At 30.7% G+C, this 23,422-nt stretch overlaps 1 protein-coding gene across 3 annotated transcripts in view; it reads left to right on the forward strand.

The window, feature by feature from the left end:
• Window positions 1–23,422, forward strand: part of LOC142332003 (uncharacterized) — a 369,173-nt gene that overhangs the window by 188,142 nt on the left and 157,609 nt on the right. The window contains exon 1 of one of the 3 annotated variants that reach the window (XM_075378060.1): window positions 12,070–12,236. The exons of the other annotated variants lie outside the window; for them this stretch is intronic. The gene's annotated coding sequence lies outside the window, so the exon portion shown is untranslated. Of the gene's footprint in view, window positions 1–12,069; window positions 12,237–23,422 lie in introns of those variants that run through there. 3 annotated transcript variants of the gene reach the window in all.

Genomic DNA, 23,422 nt, shown 5'->3' on the forward strand with positions numbered 1-23,422 from the left:
TTTCATTTCTCGACATCTCATGACCGAGGGATCCCAAAACAAAAAATTTGCGAGCTAATGTTCGTACGTATGTACGTACATGGAGTATTTGAAGCTTAATAACTATTGACTGGTTAAATCGATTTTGTACAGACTCTGTTATATTGGGGCAAGTTTTCGGGTCAATATCTTCATGGGGTGGGATAGATAACTTTTTGGGGTCAATTTTCTCAAAATTTTGTAAACCTAATCCCGCTTTATATTACGTATCTTATCTTACCATTCTTAAAAAGTTTTCTCCCAAAATTACGCCCTCCACAAAAATCGAAAAAAGTACATTTCAACAGAATTTTTTAAATGTCTTTCTAACGATAGTAGTATTGCAAACGACCCAAAAAAAATGTATTGGGAGCAATATTTGGGGTAGAGTAGCCGATCAAAGTTTAAAAATAATTATTTTTAATATAATTAATTGTTTAAATAATAATATTACAATAAACTTTCAACGTAATTCACTTCCCCCCCCCCGCAAAAAAAAAAATTAGGTAACTTTTTATTAGTTGTCCTTTTTTTAAAGCAATATATTTCAGTTTCTTCTAATTAACATTGTAAACGTAGAAAAATAAAAAAAGAAATTCTTTGAAGGTGATTTTGGTTGTGGGAGAACAAAAAGAAATTTCGATATTTTTTTAAAAAATCTTTTTTAGTTTATTTAAACATGTAATGATAATTTTATAATAAAGCTTCATTATAGATTACTCCCACCACAAAAAAATCTTAGGTAACTTTTTTCATGTATACTATTTTTCCATTATCTACGTAAATAAAAATGTAAATGTTTGTTCAAAATCTTAAATCTCCGAAAGTTCTTCACCAATTGCTTTGAAATTTTAATATAATGTTGCATTCAAATACGCGCGTGCTTTTATATATACCTACTATTTATATACCTATTATCACACCTGTAGCAGGTAAAAACATGTTTTTTAATGAAAAACAGCACTATCTGTTCGACGTAAAAGCAACAGACGTTATACTAAATATTATACGATTCCATTTCAATGTTTCCGATATGTGTGACCACTATAAACTAAAAAACTACTGGACCGATTTACGCGCGGGGAAAAGGGAAAAAGGAAAAAAATCGAAAAAGTAAAAGGGAAAAGGTAAAAAGGGAAGAAGGGGGAAATAGGGAAAAAGGCAATGGAAAGGTGATAGGAGAAAAAAATAAAAGGGGAAGATGAAGGCTAAAAGGGACATAAAAGAAAGAGAAATGTGGGAAAGGGAAGGAGAAAGGGGAAATGGGAGAAAGGAAAGGGAATACGGTAAAAATGAAAATGGGAGAAAATAAAAAGGGTAAAAGAGAAAGGTTAAATTTTGTGAAGTTCCATAATGTTCATTTTGTTAATGTTTTATCAAAATTTCAATTGTGTTCATTTATTCTACATACATATGTAGATCATTTTTGTATTTGTTATTGAGTGCGTGTACACTCAAATCAAGTAATAGTGAAGCTTTGCCGGGTCTACTAGTATAAAAATTATTAACCAATGTCAGGAATGCTAGGCTTTATTTTAATCTTTTTTTTAATGACTCCTTAAGTATAAAACTTATGCAAATTTTTTTTTACCGATCTGTAACCTTTCCCGTTGTAGATATAGCATCATATATCGCAATAGCCTGTAAAATAAAAATAAAATTATTTAATATTTATTTAAAATAGATAACTAAAGTATATATTTATTAGTTGTGAAATATATAATTATTCAGCATTTTAGAACCTAATAGTTATGAGTTAAAAAAGGAATTATATTTAAATTTCATTATCGTTACAATGAACTCTATTGTTTTTGTTTTGCAACAATAATTTAATATAGAAAGTGACTACAGAGAATAGAAATCGCTCTGCAATAATTATATTATATTATGTTGTGTGGAGATAGATTTATATATATAAATATGTATATATAGATTAGTGAGTTATAAAAATTAATATTAGAAGATGGGTGGTGATCTATTATTTTACATGAATATGTAATTACATAAATAAATAATGTATTATATATATATATATATATATATATATATATATATATATATATATATATATATATATATATATATGTATATATGTGTGTGTTTTATTATTTTTTTTATCTTTTTTAAACTTATGGATTGATTCCAGAAGACGTTACGTAAAATAGTAACAATAATAAAATGATCTAAAATGTTGCTCTCACTTTGTCGACTAAAGCAGACAACAATCGAATATTATGCTAATTATTTAATACTATAGAAATTCTTTATAATTAATAGTTTGTTAATACACCCTTTAGAACGGATTTAATCACCTACTACTAAGAATAGAAAAAAAAACACACATATGTTTAGATACAATTATTTTTAATAATACTTTAAGTCAAATAGAACATCCGACATACCAAAGGTCACACCAGTTCCATTCCTTATTTTAATTAATTTATATAATTATACAATAATTTGAACCTTTTCCGTTAAGTGGCAACATTTTCATTTTGTTAGGAATAATGTAAACGCGCCTCGGTGTGGGATGGACTGACATCATAGCCGCATGACGCGTCATTGTCGCAGTCACCGCGTCATAATTAATTTATAACATTCCGTTACTCAGTAATCATTCACGCGAGTTGAATCCTTCATTCATATGTTTATTTTTGTAGTATACGTTGATTGCCGGCCTACGCGGTGCGAGTGTCGCACCACGAGTGCCGGCCTACGCGGCGTGAGCAGATAGGCGAAGATTAACATCTTCGCCTTTCTTCTAGAGCTCCCGTGTTTGAATCCCGGTCGGCATTTTTCACATTCTAAAAAATTCTAATTTCATCTCATAATCTGAAAAAATACGTAACGGTGGTCCCGGTGTCTAAAAAATAAAAAGCGTACGTTGATTATTATTCTACCGTGTATGTTTATTATTAAATGAAGTTAAAAATATCGATCAGTAAAAAGAAAAAATCGTTTAAAAATCTAAAGAAAACAATAAAATTGTAATTGTTATTAATCTGACAATAATCTACCGCCGCCGAATCACTGCCAGCGGGCCAGTCACTGCGGAATTGCCGGCAGTATGCAATAATGTCATTCCAGCCTATACCGAGGCGCATTTACACTAATTCCAACAAAAACGGAAATGCTGCCGCTTAACGGAAAAGTTCCCATGACTTACCAAAAATAAAGATTAAATTTTTTTTTATTTCACAAATAAAGGTACTAGTTTTTCAACTAAAAAATATGAAAATATTATCATTCATACACCAAAAGTTATATTACGAATGATGTTTAGCGGAAACAAGAAAAAAAAAGTTGACAACACTGTTGTAGGACTTCCCATCACGCAGCTTACACACGCTTAATTTAGCACCTCAGTGCTAGACTAGCGCTCCTTGTGGTGACATAGGATACTATTGACGCAGTATACCCACTACTTTGGAGCATTTTTTTTTTTGGGTTGGGGGCGATTTTTCAAATACTCTTTTTGGCAGATGTTGTTTTTTAATTGTTATCAGATGTTCCTAAGAAAATTAATATCTAAATTAGGCGAAATCTCGAAATACTGAGGGTGACCTTCCTCTATAGACTCACCATCCTCTTCACCTTTCAACTTGAAAATTTAATGGTAAAAAATCTGACCAAGTTTGATCAAAATCGGTCCAGTAGTTCCAGAGATATAAGGTGATTTAGAGTGGGACAGTGAACATACATACGTACGTACGAACATCCGGAAAATTTCTATCCCGTTCTTTGGGTTCCTTAGGTGTCAAAACATCAAAATCCGGTGAAAATTGCATATACCCAAATTGGACCGATTTCAATACTTTCATTTCTACAGCTTCGCTCTGCTATATCGCAAGACGGAAATATAAAACTTATTAAAAAAACATAAATAATACTTATACCGCATTTTAAAACAACATTATATCAAACAAAAAAAAAAACAAAAATTAAATAATTGATAATATAATGAAAAATATCAAGAAATAAAGCAAATTAATAGTACGAGCAGTTAAATATTTGATATGAAATTTATACACTTTTGGTAGTGAAACAATTTTATTCCTGAACTTGTTCCTGAATTTCTTCACGGAAATCGTTTATCATCACAAAAATTCTGTATTAACTGTAATTTAAAAGGTATCATTTTCAACCGTATTCGCACGGTTTGTTTTCCGATAACAGGCAAAATTTCTATCCAGTTTTTTGTAGAATTTGTAATTCTAAATTGACTGAAGTATTCGATGTACCTAGAATATAACGGTATACGCTGCGAACGTGATCAGCTTATTCTTCTGATACGGAAGATCTTTCGGCAATTTTTTTTTTTTTTAAATAGATATCCTTTATTTTCCAATTGATTTTCCACTTGTGGCTGAATCATCTTGTCGGTGATCGTTTACTTTTTTGTTTTGAATTAAACATTTATTTATTTTTTTTTAATCTCCGAGACCACCGTTAGCTACTGAACGGTTTGTAACGTGTAAAAATGCCATGTGTGATCCCGGGATCTCCGTATGAGTTAACAGAGTTTGTTTTAATTCAACTAAACAAAAATTTTTCTTGACAGTTGTAGCCATCTTGCCAGATCAGTTATACCATACAATAATCAATATTAATATCAACAGTAGTTTTTCCAACTTAAAAAACGTCCTTTGTAAAATTAGAATAGTTATTATTTCTACACATAAAGTCTAATTTTTTTTTATAAACCATCAGAAGTGTCCCTTACATTTGTATGTATCTGTATATTGTAATCAACGTACAGTTTAATTTATCCAATGATACCAATATTTGCTATAAAAATTTCTTAGTAGAGTTATAAAAGTAATCTTTGTCAATAGTTATAAAAAATAGTGGCAAGTTCGTTTTTACGTTCTTGTACGAAATAAAGGAAGTATTGAAATCGCGAAAAATCACGGTTTTCAGATTTCAACGGAATTATCTATTTTGACTATGTTTGATTCCATTTTGACTAGTTTCGGCGTGACGTCTGTACGTACGTGCGTATGTATCTCATATAACCCAAAAATTATTAGCCGTAGGATGTTGAAATTTTGGATTTAGGACTGTTGTAACATCTAGTTATGCACCTCCCCTTTTGATTGCAATCGACTGGGCCAAAAATGTATACATAGTCGACCTCTAAATAAAGCGGGGTTTCAGTTTTGAAACATTTGAATTTTGGATTATTTCTTAACTGCAGTAATAAACCTTCGTTGAGAGGTTTTAAACGATATATAACTGGTATTTATTTTCATTGGCTTCATAGTTATAGACAATTAAAAGTTTAATTAATGAAATATTTGTATCTTACAAGGGAAAGCACATCGGTTCAAATTCGACTTCATTTCCTTTTTTTTGTAACTAATTTAAATATATTGATCTACTAATAATTATTAACCTCTGATTATAAAAAAAAATATTTAACGATAAATAATAATTCAATTGCAATATAATAAAAAAATTGAACAAAAATCATTTATTAGTGAAATAAAATTTTATGTACTTTTCATTGTAATTCAAAAATTTTTACAATCAGAGGTTAATAATTATTAATATATTTAAATTAAAAAAAAGTTAAAAAAAAAATAAATATATGGAAGTCGGATTCGAACCGATGTGTGCATGGTTACGGAGACAACACGTTCCCACTTACACCATACATCTACTTCAGCGACGTGAAACAAAATTAATATATAAACTAATATAAAATGATAAGGACATTTTTAGGGCCATTTTTATTGAGTACAATTGAATATTGCGTGTTGGTATTTTGTGATGAAGACACGTAAACAATGTGTACTATTCGCTCACGCAATATGGTTTAAATCGGTGTCCCGAAGTCCGTGCTTTCCCCTTATTAGCTACAGTAATATTGATGTTAGGTACCTTATATAGATTTAACTTTTTATAGAAAAAGGTCACTACATTTATTTTCTTTCTGAATAAGAAACAATTTGCTTACGAAAACAATTTTTTTTAAAAATATTAAGCATGATTTTACTATATTAGAATAATTTTATTTTCAAAGCGTATCTTGTTTTACCTTTTAAACGTTCTCAAAAACAATTAGCCGTAGAATATTGAAATTTTGTATTTAGGACTGTTGTTAACATCTAGTTGTGCACCTTCCTTTTTGATTGCAATCGACTTGGCAATCGAAATTTAGAATAATTGAATATTATTTTGGTAATATCCACGTATATTATATCTGATTATTTAATATTAATTGAAAATTATAATTTAGAATCGTATTATTTTTGAATTTTTTTTAGCAAAATCTTTAAAAATTGTATATTTATTTTTAAAATTACAATTTTATTCCGTGATTTGGCAGAACATTTTCAGCCTATCTCACTTTGAAATAAAATAAGTTTAAATAAAGTGCAGAAAAAAATGTGTATATATAATAGGCTACAAGTAAGTTATGTGGTGTACACATCAGATTATTTTAATCTACATTTTAAAATTTTTGTTAAAGATTAATGTATGTATATTCACTTACGATTTACATATAACAATGTAAGGGTAAAAGTAAAATATATTTATGCAATAGTCTGTTAAATATAATTGCTTGTAAAAGATGTATTCGTAACATCAGTACTTAATTTTAATGAATAAACTATTTTCAGTAGCAAGATTTACTACTGGTATTTAAACGAAGTAATTTATTGAAATAACTTTGTATCCATTTAAAATAATTTTTACATATGTATTTTATTGTAATAGCACGTCCTAAATCTAAATTATCTTCTTTTTTTTTACATTTTAATCTGTTAGAAATGATTATTAAAATTACAGTGATGATGAGGTGTTACATGTTGAAAAAAATATTCAGGGTTCTGTTATTTATGTTTTGACATAACGAAAAAGTAGAGGTTACGTAAAAGGGCAAATTTTGTTGTTTTACTCTTATAATATCTCATTTCTTGTTTTTATCTTATAAAAAATAAATGGAATTAAATGACCTTTGAACGTAATATAAATTTTTTTTCATATAAACAAAATATGAAGGTATATTAAAAAAACCTGTTTTTTTTTTTTTAATAATATTGTCTTATTATGCAATATTACTTTTTCACACACCACATAAAACACAAACTGGCTATTGCTTCTTCAGAAATGCATATTATTAATTTTATTATATAATTTTACTCCATTAAAAAGGCCTTTTTTATTTATATATAACTGCATTTTGAGTTTTTTTTTTTACTAAAAAAATAAATGAAAAAGAAAACTTGAGAATCTAATTTTTGTAAACAGCTTATAAAAATTTGGATTTATTAATCTTTGTGTATTAAAAATTATTTATTAAATATAGGCAACCACCTGTTTAAATTAATGGGGATAGAAAAATTTGTCCGCCCATAAAAGGACAGTTACCAGGTGTAAAATAAATTTTATATTTTTAATTAAATATATAGAAACGCATTTTAATTTACGTTTACATATTTAGTAATAGATTACTAAATAAATACATACAGATTACAGAATAAATAAATACATTAATATAGGGTCCGGCAAAAATAACTCCCCGATTTGAAATGTAAATAAAATAGATATCACAACAAAATAATAAAAAAATTAAATATATTCTGAAAGAACAGTTCGTTATTTATTTTCATGTACCTTTATTAATTCTTAAAAGTAATGCCGTTCATATACCGACCTTCACTATCTATGTAGGTCTTTAACCTCTCCCTGAAATTCCGCATTACTTTTCTTGTCATTTCCAATGGTATTGCAGTGATCGGTTGATGGTTAGCAACTTTTAAATGATCTAGGCTTCTGTTTAAAGAATTCAGCCTTTAGATGACCCCAGAGAAAAAACCATATGCTGGAAGATCGGGTGACAGTACAGCCCATGGGACGCCTTCTTGTTGTGAAATAACACAATGTCGGGGGAATATTTCTCTGAGAAAAAATCATTGATTATCTGTATGAGCTGCCCCCCATCTTGTTGAAACAATAAATTTTCGGCTTGATTTTCGAGTACATTATGTCTTGGTAACGAGAAGTCGAGTAACATTTTTATATAACGTTCAGAAGTTACTGTAACTGATAGCATATCTTCCTCAAAAAGGTACGGCCTTATTATCACAAATTCAGCAACCGCGTACCAAACTGTAGTATGTTCAGAGTTCAGAGGGCGCTCATGTAATTTTATGGGACTATTTTCTTCTCAGAATCGTAAGTATTGTTTGTTAACACAACCCGATAAATGAAAATGGGCTTCGTCACTTGACAGCACAATCTAGTCCACTGGAACATTTTCCAGAACGGTCAGGTAAGAAGCAATACCGATAATTCAGTCACGCTCATTTAGCTGCTGCGCGGCCATCATTTTGTATAGATGAAACTATAAGTCGTCGTGAAAAATTCTTCTTACAGTCTGATTAGATATTTGTAATGCAGGAGTGTGTTTAAGAGCTGATCGTCGTAGAGATTGTGTAACTGCTTGTAACACTGCTTCAATATTTTCGGATGTTAGAACGTTTCGTGGCCTATCTGGTAGTTTCTTCTTCAAAGAGTTGCGCACCTCCAGTACGCTTATGGTTCGAAATACAAGTTACACTTGTTTTCACATAATTTTACTTCCGGTAATAGTCCTTCCGTTTGGAAAAATTGCACTGCTTGTTTCTCAGAATTCGGTAATTCCCAAATTTTCATTTTATATTTTTATACAGCAGTAGCTGACCCGGCAATGCTTCAACATTGCTAGATTCGAGTATATTTAAAAGTTAAATGAACACAAATGAAAGTTTGATAAAACATTAAAAAACTGAAAATTACGGAATATACAAAATTTAACCTTTCACTTTATTCTTTTTTCTCTTTTCACCCTTCTCCCTTTTTCACAGTTTCCATATTTCCCAACTCCCTAATTCCCCCTTCTTTGTTTCCTGATATTTCCCCTTTTCCCTATTTCTTTTCTCCTTTTATCTCTTTTCACCCTTCTCCATCATCCTTTGATTCTTTTCTCCTTTTCCCTATTTTCCTTTTCTCTTTTCCCCCATATTTCGCTTTTATATTTTTCCTCCTTTCCCCTATTTCCCGTTTTTATTTTTTCCCTTTTCCCCATCCTAAATTGGTAGTATTTTAGGCTATAGAACACTTAAATACGAAAATTGTCTTTTATACATATATAAATATGTATAAAATAATATAATAATATGTATAAATATATATATATATATATAGAAGAAGAGAGTCTGTTTGTATATTTATATTTCTTTCATACATATCTCGACCCTAGCGGGTCCATTTTCTACGAAAATGTTTCATCACACGTGACTAATATATATTCTGAATATGAGTTAAATCGGGTCATAAATACAATTTTTCGAAATATCTCGACCCTAGCGCCGCCTAGCGGATACATTTTTTTACGAAAATGGTTCTTTTCATATGACTAATATATATTCTGAATATGAGTCAAATCGGGCCATAAATACAATTTTTCGAAAGATATCGACCCTAGCGCCACCTAGCGGATCCATTTATTACGAAAATATTTCTTTTAATATGACTAATATATATTCTGAATATGAGTCAAATCGGTCCATATGTACAATTTTTCGAAATATATCGACCCCAGCGCCGCCTAGCGGATACATTTTTTTACGAAAATGGTTCTTTTCATATGACTAATATATATTCTGAATATGAGTTAAATCGGGCCATAAATACAATTTTTCGAAAGATATCGACCCTACGCCGCCTAGCGGATTCATTTTTTACGAAAATGGTTCTTTTCACATGACTAATATATATTCTGAATATGAGTCAAATCGGGCCATAAATACAATTTTTCGAAATATCTCGACCCTAGCGCCGCCTAGCGGATCCATTTATTACGAAAATATTTCTTTTAATATGACTAATATATATTCTGAATATGAGTCAAATCGGTCCATATGTACAATTTTTCGAAATATATCGACCCTAGCGCCGCCTAGCGGATCCATTTTTTACGAAAATGGTTCTTTTCACATGACTAATATATATTCTGAATATGAGTCAAATCGGGCCATAAATACAATTTTTGGAAATATATCGACCCTAGCGCCGCCTAGCGGATCCATTTTTTACGAAAATGGTTCTTTTCACATGACTAATATATATTCTGAATATGAGTCAAATCGGGCCATAAATACAATTTTTCGAAATATCTCGACCCTAGCGCCGCCTAGCGGATCCATTTATTACGAAAATATTTCTTTTAATATGACTAATATATATTCTGAATATGAGTCAAATCGGGTCATATGTACAATTTTTCGAAATATATCGACCCCAGCGCCGCCTAGCGGATCCATTTTTTACGAAAATGGTTCTTTTCACATGACTAATATATATTCTGAATATGAGTCAAATCGGGCCATAAATACAATTTTTGGAAATATATCGACCCTAGCGCCGCCTAGCGGATCCATTTTTTACGAAAATGGTTCTTTTCACATGACTAATATATATTCTGAATATGAGTCAAATCGGGCCATAAATACAATTTTTCGAAATATCTCGACCCTAGCGCCGCCTAGCGGATCCATTTATTACGAAAATGGTTCTTTTCACATGACTAATATATATTCTGAATATGAGTCAAATCGGGCCATAAATACAATTTTTCGAAATATCTCGATCCTAGCGCCGCCTAGCGGATCCATTTATTACGAAAATATTTCTTTTAATATGACTAATATATATTCTGAATATGAGTCAAATCGGGTCATATGTACAATTTTTCGAAATATATCGACCCCAGCGCCGCCTAGCGGATCCATTTTTTACAAAAATGGTTCTTTTCACATGACTAATATATATTCTGAATATGAGTCAAATCGGGCCATAAATACAATTTTTGGAAATATATCGACCCTAGCGCCGCCTAGCGGATCCATTTTTTACGAAAATGGTTCTTTTCACATGACTAATATATATTCTGAATATGAGTCAAATCGGGCCATAAATACAATTTTTCGAAATATCTCGACCCTAGCGCCGCCTAGCGGATCCATTTATTACGAAAATGGTTCTTTTCACATGACTAATATATATTCTGAATATGAGTCAAATTGGGCCATAAATACAATTTTTCGAAATATCTCGATCCTAGCGCCGCCTAGCGGATCCATTTATTACGAAAATATTTCTTTTAATATGACTAATATATATTCTGAATATGAGTCAAATCGGGTCATATGTACAATTTTTCGAAATATATCGACCCCAGCGCCGCCTAGCGGATCCATTTTTTTACGAAAATGTTTCTTTTCACATGACTAATATATATTCTGAATATGAGTCAAATCGGGCCATAAATACAATTTTTCGAAATATATCGACCCTAGCGCCGCCTAGCGGATCCATTTTTTTTACGCAAATGGTTCTTTTCATATGACTAATATATATTCTGAATATGAGTCAAATCGGGCCATAAATACAATTTTTTTAAATATCTCGACTCCAGCGCCGCCTAGCGGGAATTTTTTTTATGAAAATATTTCTGCTCGCGTAACTAATATATATTCTGAATATGAGTCAAATCAGACCACGAATACAAATTTTGAAATATCTCGACTCCAGTACGACCTAGCGGGTCCAAACAACCTTCGCACACCCGCGAAGGTTTAAGTATTAACATAAACCTTCGCGGGTGTGCGCACAACAACTCACCAAAGTTTCATCGCAATCGGCTGAATGGTATAGGAACGCATACGGAACAAACAAACATTAATTTTTATAATGCATTACATTTAAAGATAAATCGAATGCAGAGCACACTATAAAATGATAAACTAAATCGATTAGTGTAGAAACAATTGTATATCGATATCGTCATTAGAAAAGTTTTATCGTGTCGAGTTGCGTACAAAGGTTATGTATAATTATTATCTTATACTTCTAAATTCATATCATAAATAATAAAATAATAGATAAGTGATGTAATTTACTAGAACAAGTTAAAAGGAAAAACGATTGGATTCAGCAGGGGTTCCGAATAACCGATGAGTACCTTATTAAATATATGATGTGTTGTGTTCAGTGTGTATTGTAATTAGGTAGTATTGTATACTAGTGTGTAGTACCTTGAATTCAAATCGGCTACTACAGAACTGTATTTCCACTAACGCTAAAAGGAAAAGTTCTTCACAGGTTATAAAATTATCGTAGTTTACCTTACCGAAAAAAACAATGTTAGAAAATCCAGCTACAAAAATGTAAGTATTGCATAATAAATACTCGTACTGTATATTTTTATCGAATATTATTCTCATTTTTAACTGTAACAACCTGTAATATTTTGTGTTACAATATTAACTCAACTGGCATTGTTTTTTCGTTTATCACTTTATCTTGAAAATAACACGGTTAGGATATAATTCGGGTGTAACGATTGTCTCCGGATGGTTGTGTTATTAGCGAGGTCATTTCTGTGCTTACCGTTACATAAAACAAAAAAAAGAAACAAAAGATTTCTTTTTAAACTTGAAACTAATTATATTAAAATAAATAAAGATAAGTTAAACGGTTATATTTTATCGTAAAAATATACTAATTCAGATATAAAAATTGAGATTTTCTTAAATTATTTTTTATTTAATTATAATATTTTTACTTCCTTGTACAAAGTACAGGAAGTATTGTGATCGCTAAAAATTTCGGTTATCAAATTTCAACGGAAATATACATTTTGACCATCCCTTAATCCTTCGGCGTGACGACTGTACGGGAAATATTATTTTTGCATAACTCAAAAACGATTAGTCGTAGGATGTTGAAATTTTAGATTTAGGACTTTTTTAACATTTAGTTGTGTACCTCCTCTTTTTATTGCAATTGACTGGACCAAAAGTGTTCAAAAAAGCCCAAAATCCAAAAATAATTTGGGTTTTAACTTTTTCTTAACTACAGTAATCAGCCCTCTTTGAGAGATTTTCAACGATATATCATAAGTTGTATTTATTTTCTTTGGTTCCAGAGTTATAGCCAAATAAAAGTTTAATTAATGAAATATTTGTTCGTTCAAGTGGAAGGGACATCGGTTCGAATCCGACTTCTTCAACCTTTTACATTTTTAACTTAACTTTTAACTTTTTTTTTTTAATTTAAATATATCGATTTATTAATAATTTATTAACTTCTGATTGTTAAAAAAAAAATGTGTATATGTAATTTAATAGGCGTACAAAGAAGTCATGTGGTGTCGACATCAGTTTTTATTTTTACTTTTTCGGCAGTAGTTTGAGTAGACGATGTTCAGTCAATATTTTGGGTGTGGGTTTTTCAAATCTTGACCTTTCATAATCTTTTCTGGGCACAAAACACAAAAAAAAAAAAAAACATGAAAAATTCCGAAATGATGTATCGGAGTTTTTTTGATAAGTATTTTAGAATTTCATGAACATTAACATTTGAAATTTAGCTCAAATATTTACTCTACATAGATGCATTGATGCCATTAAATTTTAGACTTAATCAGATATACATTTTAAAATTTCAATTTTTTGTAGGGGCATCATATGAACTTGAAATTCAACACATATGATAATACTTTATGAGATGTGATCAAAAAATAACGAGAATTTATTAATTGTTTGTACTATATCTTTGAAACTGAGTTCATCTTTTTCCTACATGATGGCAGCACTATTTTTAAAAAAAAATATATATATATATATATATATTGTTAGCCGTATTAGACGAATAGTTCAAATTTAGCAGCCGAGTAATTAGGCAGTATTTTTAATATGTGAATCAATATATTTTATTTGAAAATGACGGGACAAACAATTTTCATTAAATTAGACGTATATAGTAGTTAACGAAACATGACTGTATGGTGATGATATTTATTCAATCGGAATTTCATTCCGATGGAGATTTCCTAAAGAATTAAGACCGAAAAAAGTACGTCGACTTCGATCGAATGTTCTCAGCGTCCGGACAAGATATTTATATAGCGAGTAAATAGATATTACAATTAAAAATTAAATTAAAAACCCAGCGACATAAAAATACAACATAATTGAAAACGCCTCTGACGTATGTTAAAAGCGAACTAAAACCATAATGATATATTATATAAATGATAATCTAAATTAAAACAATAAATTTACCATTTTCCATGCGCCAAATGGCATAAATATCTGAAAAAAACTTCGGAGCTGAACAAAATGTTGTATCCCTGGGGATTACTTAGAAGGGAGCAATATTTTTATTTTTTATTCCGAATAGTTCATCTTGGAACACGTTAGATTATTTATTTTTCTTTTTTTCTGCTTGATATCTCTTCATTATTTCTGATATCTCATTCTTTCGTTCTTCAGAAAGTTCAGATCTGTTGTTCTTGCCTTTTGGCGCTTCTTGAAACCTTTTATTTTCATTTTTTTAATATTGCGTTTAAAATTTCTGTTTCTCTTATAATGTCTTCAGTTATCTTCAATTATTTTAGGTTTTCTTGGACTTGTGTGAACCATTTGTCTTTAATTTTTTTTACAATAGAAGAAATCAAAAATTTATTTAGTCGATCTACTGATATTCTCATTCTAAATAAATTGGAGCAAAATGCGTCTTTTCCTTATCGTGTTGACTGTTTTTCAATTTTGGTATAAAGTTTGTTGTTAGGAATTAAATTTACCTGATTATTTTGAAATTTAAGATTTAAATTTTTTCCTATAATTTTTCTTTCTTTTGTTTAGATTTTCTAGTGGATCTTTGTTGCACAGTCATAGGGGTTTCTGCGCCATAGAGTGCTTCCGGCTTTATCAGAGTTTTAGTGTCAAAATTTAGAATTCCATGATAAAGATTGTTATATGTGTTTTTCGTTAGGTGGAAAGCTAAATCCATTTTATTAGCTCTAAATGTCAATGCTTTTTTATGTAAAAAATTCAAATTGATCCAGTCTCCGAGATATTTGAAATCGTCCACTTTCTCTACTTTTTTATTATTTACACTAAAGAAATTCGGGTAGTTTTTATCATTAGCAATTTTTAATCCCATTTTAGCAGCTAGTTTATCGAATTCTTTAATTTGTTGTTCAGCTTCATTCTAGATTTTGGCTAATAATGCCTTATTATCAGCAAAATTTAAACTAAATGACCTAAGTCCTTTAGTTCCCAGTTATTCAGAAAATTAATTTTCTGTTCTGACAAAAATAGTGGAATAATATTAATATAGAAAAATAAGTAAATTCTTTTTGATAAAAATTATATTTTTTGATAAAATTTATATTTTTTTATTTATTACACCGCTCTTGGATTTTTGACAGTATTTACATTTTAAATCGATCTTATTTAGTGATGGAAATATAATTAATTATCTTAATTTTTTGTCATTTATTTTCAAAATGGATTTGTAAAAACTCATGAATCATAAATAGAATTTCTTTTCATAACTTCTAACCTCCGTTAAATTTTGGCCTTGGTACGACGAAGGGATATGTACTTACTAATTTTTTTATATATATTTTTTTTTTATATTTTGCGTATTATTTCTAAACCAGCGTAACCATTAAACAGGAAATTAGGTAAAGATTATTTCTTAAATTTTAGCCTTAAGCCAGTAAAACGGTACCAAATTTAACATTTTATCAGTTTTCTTTTAATATCATTACCAAATTTTGTATTAAATCGCATAATTTAATTAAAATGTTTCCTTACATCATATAATGGAATATTGGTTTTAAGGATACTGGAGCCTCATCAGATAAAATGAGGCAAAACGGGACCCAGATTATTTTTTTTAAATTTCATATTACTTTCCAGTTATAGCAGAGCTGAAGCTCTTGAAGGGAAAGTATTGTAATCACTCCAACTTGGGCAAATACGGTTTTCACCGGATCTTGACGTTTTGACACCTAACAAACCCAAAAAAAACCGGTTGGAAATATTCCGGATGTTAATGTTCGTATGCGTGCGCGTGTGTGTTCGGTGTTGGTATCTAAATCACCTTATATCTCCAGAACTATTGAACCGATTTTGACCAACCTTGTTCATATTACTTCTATATATTGATGCCATTAAATTTTCAACTTAAAAGGTCAAGGAGGTGAGAATGCAGAGCAAGGTCACCCTCAGTATCTTCAGATTCCGCCTAATTAAGGTCATGTTTTTCTTAAGAACAATTATCAAAAATATTTTAATAAAAAAATTTCCCCCATCACACCCCAAAAATCCTCTAAACTAGTGGCTCAGTAGGCATAGTGTGTCAATCTTACCCCTTTTCACTACAAGGAGCGCAACTGTTGCAGTCCGCCATCGTCTTGAAATTTCCCTTTTTCCCTGTGCAAAATTCCCTTTTTCCTCATCCTCTTGAAATTAGAAATCCACAGGGTTGCCAACAAATTTTTTTACACTTTAAATATTAATTATTTATTGTATTTAATTTAGTTAATATTTCAACGTTTGATAACACTGACGTACAGCTGTTGTAGTTGTCCGGTATGTTGTGACGTCAAAGATGAGTGGTAGAATTAAATAAATGAATAATATTTAAAGTGTATAAAAGTAACTCGGTCTGGCTAGGTCTTGAACTCGATCGCCCGGTTGACTCGGTACCTCGTGCGTTAAGCCTTAAGACTGCACCAGCTGCCGACCTTACAATCGAAATTTCTTTTATAAAAGTCCTGAAATTAGTTTAGTTAGTGCCGAACGTTGCTGCTACCGTCACACCCGCGCGAATTAAATACCTTATGTACTCGCGCCTTAGAAACATTGAATTAAATAAACTAAAAAATATTATATTTAAATATAATGATAAATATTTTAAATTAAGTGTGTGTGTGTGTGTGTGTGTGTGTGTGTGTGTGTGTGCACGTGAGCTCGCGTTTGTGTAAGCCGTGCAACAGGAGTAACTTTGTTGTCAGCTTTTCTTTAACAATGTATAATTTCTAAAAAAATTCTATTATGTACTTAATAACTGATTTTATTGATTTAAAGTAATAGTAATTAAGTCTTTAATATTTTAATTTCCTATGGGATATTTGAAACAAAACTCTGTCAGGAGTGATGCCCGTAAACTTATGTAACTCTTTACTGGTTTTTTTCCTATACGTTTATATTTATATTTAGCTGTTTCATGAATAATTATTATTATTATTTTTTCTATTTGTTATGCATCTGCTTAACAACGGTGGGATTTTAACTGCTTTTATATAAGAGATCGTTTTCATATGAGTGAGAGTACAGGCGGTAAATTGGCCGCGGCGGTTTTTTCAAAGCAACTTGCTCTATTTTGAAAGCGTTGTAGATGTCACTTTCTCTAGATATAATAATTAATTGATATGTTCGAATGAACGTAGTGCGGAGCTTCAGTTGATACTTTTATCACTTGTTAACAATGAATCATAAATTTTTTTAATGAGTTTCATTATAATAATTTAAATACATTTCCATATTTTTTCAAATATTTATTTAAATTCGTAAATATGACAGATTATTTTATTAATCAAAAATTAATTGTGAAAGTAGAAAACAATTTTTTTTTCGTTTAATTTTGACTTAGAAACCTTCTAATTTTTTTTTCCTAAATATTTCCCAATCTGTAATTTCCTTTTCAGAGATGTGTTTTTTATAAGTTTTTTTTTTGATTTCTAAGAACCAAGTTAATTCAGTTTTTCAGTTTTTTAAAGAATTCTAATCTTTTTTTCTGATTGAATTGAAAATTCTTTCGGTTTTTTTTGCAGTTGGGTCCTCAAATTGTTTCTATCTAATTTTTTTTTGTATTTCATCTTTACTATTCATTTAAGTTTAAATATTCCGGTAAGTAAAAATTGTTGGGTTTAATTATTCTTTTATTATGCCTTATTTTTGCTTTTTTTTTGAAGATCTGTAGTTATTTCGTAAGTTTTCTCATTTTCCCGATTTTATCATTTATTGGCATTTTGTTGGATCATTTATCATAAATTTTGATGAAATTTAGCACAAAAACTCGTGTATAAAGGAACATTTGCTAGTAAAATGTTGGGGGTCAATATCTCCAAAAGGTAGAGTATTTATTATTTTGGGGGTCAATTTTCTCAAAAGTTTGCTACACTTTAGCTGATATCATGTGTGCATGCTTATCTTAACATTTTTTTTTTAATTTTCCCAAAAGTTTTCCTAGCCTTAAAATCGAAAAAAGCTTTCTTTTTATTTATTACATATTTTTTGGCTTTTTTATTTTTCCTAGGCATAAAAGTAGTAAAAGTGACCCCAAAAAAATAATTTAGGGCAAAATTAGGAATGCGAAAGCCAATTAAAGTTTAAAAATATCGATTATTTGAATTTTTTAAAAACTGTTTGGTTTATTTTAACTCTTTTAACCTTTATGTAAACCTTTTTCAAGTATCATAATTTTGGTTTAATTTACTATAATAGGTAATATTATTATTAATACTATTAATAATAATATTAAATAGGATACTATTTAGATAACAGTTCTTACAAACATGACGTTATTGTCTTATTGACGTACGAATTAATTTTATTCTTGACGACCGACTATTATGAACTTAACAATTTAATTAAAGACTGATTTGAATTTAAATTAACATCTTTTAGAAAATCCCTGAAGATGGAGTAACAGCTTCGAAAGTACTAGGATTTACACTTTTTAAATTGTGGTAAGTGGAAATTTAATTTATACTATCATAATTTTTCCACTATATACTCGTATAATATTAAACAATCAATGAATAAGATATCAATTTTGTTGTCAGTTTTTTTTTTGTTTTAAATTAAATTGAATTTCTGTTGATTCGATGTTTTATGTTAAAAATGACATTTTTATGGACTCTCTTCTTTTTTCCTTAGTCTCCATGTTTTAAATCCATACATAAGTATAAAATGTTTCGTCATTGTCAATGTTATTAAACATTTTACTTGCGAAATCAAGAAGTTTAGGACGATCCGTAGGATTAATTTGATGTTTAAGCTTAATTTTGTAAGCGTGAAGACGTAAACGCTTGCGCAACATATTCTGAATAGTTGTCTTTGGAATACCTGACCGTAAACTTCACCTAGAAATTGATTTTCAAGGCTTCTTAAATAACTTTGGGGTATACGTTTAACTGCTTCGTCACTAGTTTTGGGCCGTCCGGAGGATGTTTTCACTTCCTCGTTGCCAGATTCCTTAAATTGCTCGTACCAGCGTTTAATGCTGTTTGCATAAGGAGGATCATAGCCATAAACACACCGGAAAATCCATTGAGCAGTTATACATTTTATACTCCGCTAATCACAAAGCGCACTGTGCTTTCTTTTGAACTGTCACCGTTGCACTGAGTGGTGCAAAGGCGTTGTGCGTTATGCTGTTGTGCGTATCTAGATATTCGGCGTAGGCTTTTTGCATTTTATTGATCCTTACTTTATCTAATCCTTGGATTTCTTTGATTTCTTGATTGATAGCAATTGACACAAAATTTATTAGTCAGAAGTTCAACAGTAAAAGATTTGACAAAATTATGAAACTTCAATAACAGGGATGTTTATGTATCTTCTGGGTGATGTTCTTTTTCATGTTTCGTGATCCTTTATAGGTTGATGGCTCTTTTCTCAACATCCACCTTTATTCTTTATGCTTTTATTCTCATTGGTATTTTAACGCTTATTGACAAAAATATGGGAACTTTTAATGGTATTCTAGATGTTTGTATAGTTTTTCCCTCTTTTTCTTCTTTTCATCCAGGCCGGATCCTGCTGTTAAGTATTACACAGCCCAGAGGAATGTCCTTTATTCTCACGAGCTTCCACGTCTCGGCCCGCCGGTCGGATCTCAATCTGCGCCCGCCTCGAACCCCCAGAGTAGGATCCATCAGGCCCGGCTGTGCCGTCCCTGGGTCCCCACTCAGGGAGTCGGGACTCGGTCTTTATGCCAATCCCTCTAACAGGGACACCCCGAGTGGTGGCATCCGTTCTGGGACTCGGTATTTTTCGCTCGGGGGTTTGAAACTTCCCGTGCCTTATTGCTACCGCCCACTCGTGTAAGCACGTTCGAACGGCAGCTCCTCAGAGGGCTGTCCCTCATCCCGAGCTCTCCGATCCTTCTCCTGAAGAACCCTTGCCAGGAACCATGCAGTCTATCAAAGCTATAGATATTTGTGTGATTTGGTGGGAGCAATACAAAACCTTTTTTTATCCAGGCACGAACAAAAAAAAAAATCCAGCTTAATGGTCCGATAATCCTTCCTTTATAACAAAGTTTTACCAGTTTAAAGTAGATTTCTCCTTCAATTTTTGTTGAAATCATTTGATCCTTTTATACTTGATAAGTGTAGAGATAAATATATTGAAGATTGGCTCTTTGTCTGTGTTTTTTTAGGTTTATTTTATGAAATATAGGGAATATTCATGGAATTTAGGGAAAATTTCTAGTTATATACAAAATTACATATAAGTGGGCGTAGGCAATATGGAATCGTGTGTAATAGAATAACTACTTTCTCACGCCAAATGGTACATTAAAGCTAATATGAGTGTAACGTACCACCCGATTACCTTAAAACCTTCCTAGTAGATTAAGGTAAAGATACTTTACTGCCTGTGGGTTGCAAAATCATTCATTATAACAAAATTATTGCTTTTGAATTAGAGAGTCTTATTACATAAGAAAATTTTAACCGGTCCAAGCCGGATTCAAACTCGCTACCCTTGAATTAGATATCTACATTTTAGAATCTCAATGTCAGGTCAGTTGACCTCTTGAACCTTCCTATTTTAATACTTTAATAGGAATTTATTTAAATTTATTAATTTTATATGTTTGTTCTGTGACAATTTCATCAACAAAATATTAAATTGTAATTATGGCCTTAGTGTTAGACATACTTTTTTCATTGAGTGAAGATAGGTGTGCATTCCCCTTGACACTTGAGCTGAAATACGAGGTATTTCAGTTCGTATAATCTGCTATTCAGTTGTTTTATTTTTTTGTCTTATGAAACATATTAAAAAAAAACTTAAATGTAATTAAGTAAAAATTTTACCGTAGGTTTTTTTTATTCGAATCTGAAAGATTTATATAGAATTATTTTTCTTCTTATAAAAATTTAGCTTTCACTCGAAAAATGGTGAAATAATTTTAATCTTATTTATTTTGAAAACTGATTACCTGATATGAAAAACAGCTAATTTATTTTATGAAGAGGAATTGTTTTTTTTTATTTTCATATTATTTTAAACTTACTATTTGACAGAATTTCAATAAATTTCTCGGTTTGTTTATCACAAAGTAACATTGTTAATTAATATGTTTTTTAAAGGGTTCACTACTTTCCCTGCTTGCCTTCTGACAAGTTTTTATTTCAAATAAGCCATAGGGTTTTTAATTATTAATTACTTAATTACAGTGTATTTAAAAAGTGACGCAAACACGGGAAAAAGAGTAAGTTACAATAATTGTTGAAAGTGGCCTCCGTTATGCGATCCACATAATTCAATACGCATGCTCTTAAACACATGTCGTAACGTTTCTTGAGGAATTGCAGCGACACATCGTTCAATTTCGTTCTGAAATTCGGAAATAGTGTAAGGATGAATTTTGCAAGCAGCATCCTTAAGATATCTTCAAAAGAAAAAGTCAGAAGGGGATAAATCAGTAGCCTGAGAGGGCTGTAATCCCTTTGAAATTACTTGCCCATAAAAACACTGTTCCAAGAAAGTGATAGTGTTGTTGGCTGTATGAGCCGTAGCATTGTCCTACTGATAACACCTAGCCGGTCTGCATGTATAGTTTTTAAAAAATAGTGTTGTACCATCTTCTTTCATTTCCTGTTTAGCTTCCGGGAATTACCGTTCAGATATTACTTCATAGAATGAATGAGGATGATATGTATGAATATAAATGAAGTGTAGTCTTGTACGGTCTCAGTTCGACCATTTCTGAGATGTGTGGTTAATTGAAACCCAACCACCAAAGAACACCGGTATCCACGTTCTAGTATTCAAATCCGTATAAAAATAACTACTTTTACTACGACATGAACGCTGGAACTCTTGACTTCCAAATCAAATGATTTGGGAAAGAGTTGTACCATCTGTATGTAATACTGATCACTGTTCACTGTGCCATGAAATATTGTCATGAAGATTGGTCTACGTGATATTGCACACCAAACATCGATTTTTGTCCGTGCAGCTGATTGGATTTTCCGTACACCAAACGTGTGAATTCTTCACATTCACATATCCATCAAGGTGGAAAACCGTGCTTCGTCATACCAAAATCAATCGTGGTGTTCTTCCCCATCTGGCGTTACAGATGATATGAACCGCTGACAGAAAGCTGCGCGTTTTCCAGTCTTTGCAGGTAACAACTAGTGAATAACATGAATTCTGTACGGATGCATCTTTTAATAGTACGGCACCCATACGTACGGTTCCGTGTGGGTGCTACCAAGGGAGAGACCAAACTGGATAGCTGGATAGCTGGATAGGTGTCGCACAGACTTCTAACTACTAACAGAATACGCAGCTTGCACGTCGATCAACTTTTCTGGTATTAGAACTTTTGGTCGACCATTTTTGTCTGCATCTATCACAGTCCCTGTCTCATTGAACTTGTCGTACAGCCTCTTTGATGAAGAACTTGTTTGGTGCATCCACACCATACTTTTCTGTGAAGGCATTCTAGGTTTGGGCATAAATGGCATATCTAATGAATTTTCCCTGCTGCATTATGTAACCCATTTTTTCTCAATTAAACCTGTAACAAAAAAGGAAACATTCTTCCATAAGGTTATGTCACTTCTTGAACACTCTGTATAATAGATTTAGAATACAGTTCCGAAGAAGATCAAAATTTTCAGTAAATAAATTTGATTCCGATGTAAGCCTCTTGATCAACTGATTTTTTTTACTTTTTATTATTGTGCAGTATTAAAAGTGTGATTTTTTTTTTCTGGGCGCACAACGAAGTATCGTCATCAGGTTATGATTCGATATTTATATAGTAAACAAATAAATATTACAAATTAACAATTAAAAATTAAATTAAAAACTAAAACCCAGAAATTTAAAAACACAGCATAAATGAAAAAAGTTTGTGGTGTTTGCTAAAAACGAAATAAAACCACGACGAAATATTACATTGATAATCTAAATTAAAACAATAAAACTACTATCTGTCATAAGCCAAATGGCATGAATAGATGAAACGTACTATAGTAAAAATCAAATATTTGAATATGAACGGACGGTCCTAAGAAATCGAATTATAATCATTACGAAAACTATCTCTTTTTCCCTTCTTTATTTATACTTTTTTTCTTGTTAATATTTTTTTATTCTGTTTTCTTATTTATTTATTTTTTCGTAATTTTTATTTTTATTTTACTTTATTAATAAATTTTTAATTTATAGTTAACATACTTATTAATTATTAAAAAAAAATACTAAACAATTATAAAATACTTATTTATAATTAAAAA

Source organism: Lycorma delicatula, chromosome 11 (assembly GCF_047948215.1).
Source record: "Lycorma delicatula isolate Av1 chromosome 11, ASM4794821v1, whole genome shotgun sequence".
Taxonomy (NCBI): domain Eukaryota; kingdom Metazoa; phylum Arthropoda; class Insecta; order Hemiptera; family Fulgoridae; genus Lycorma; species Lycorma delicatula.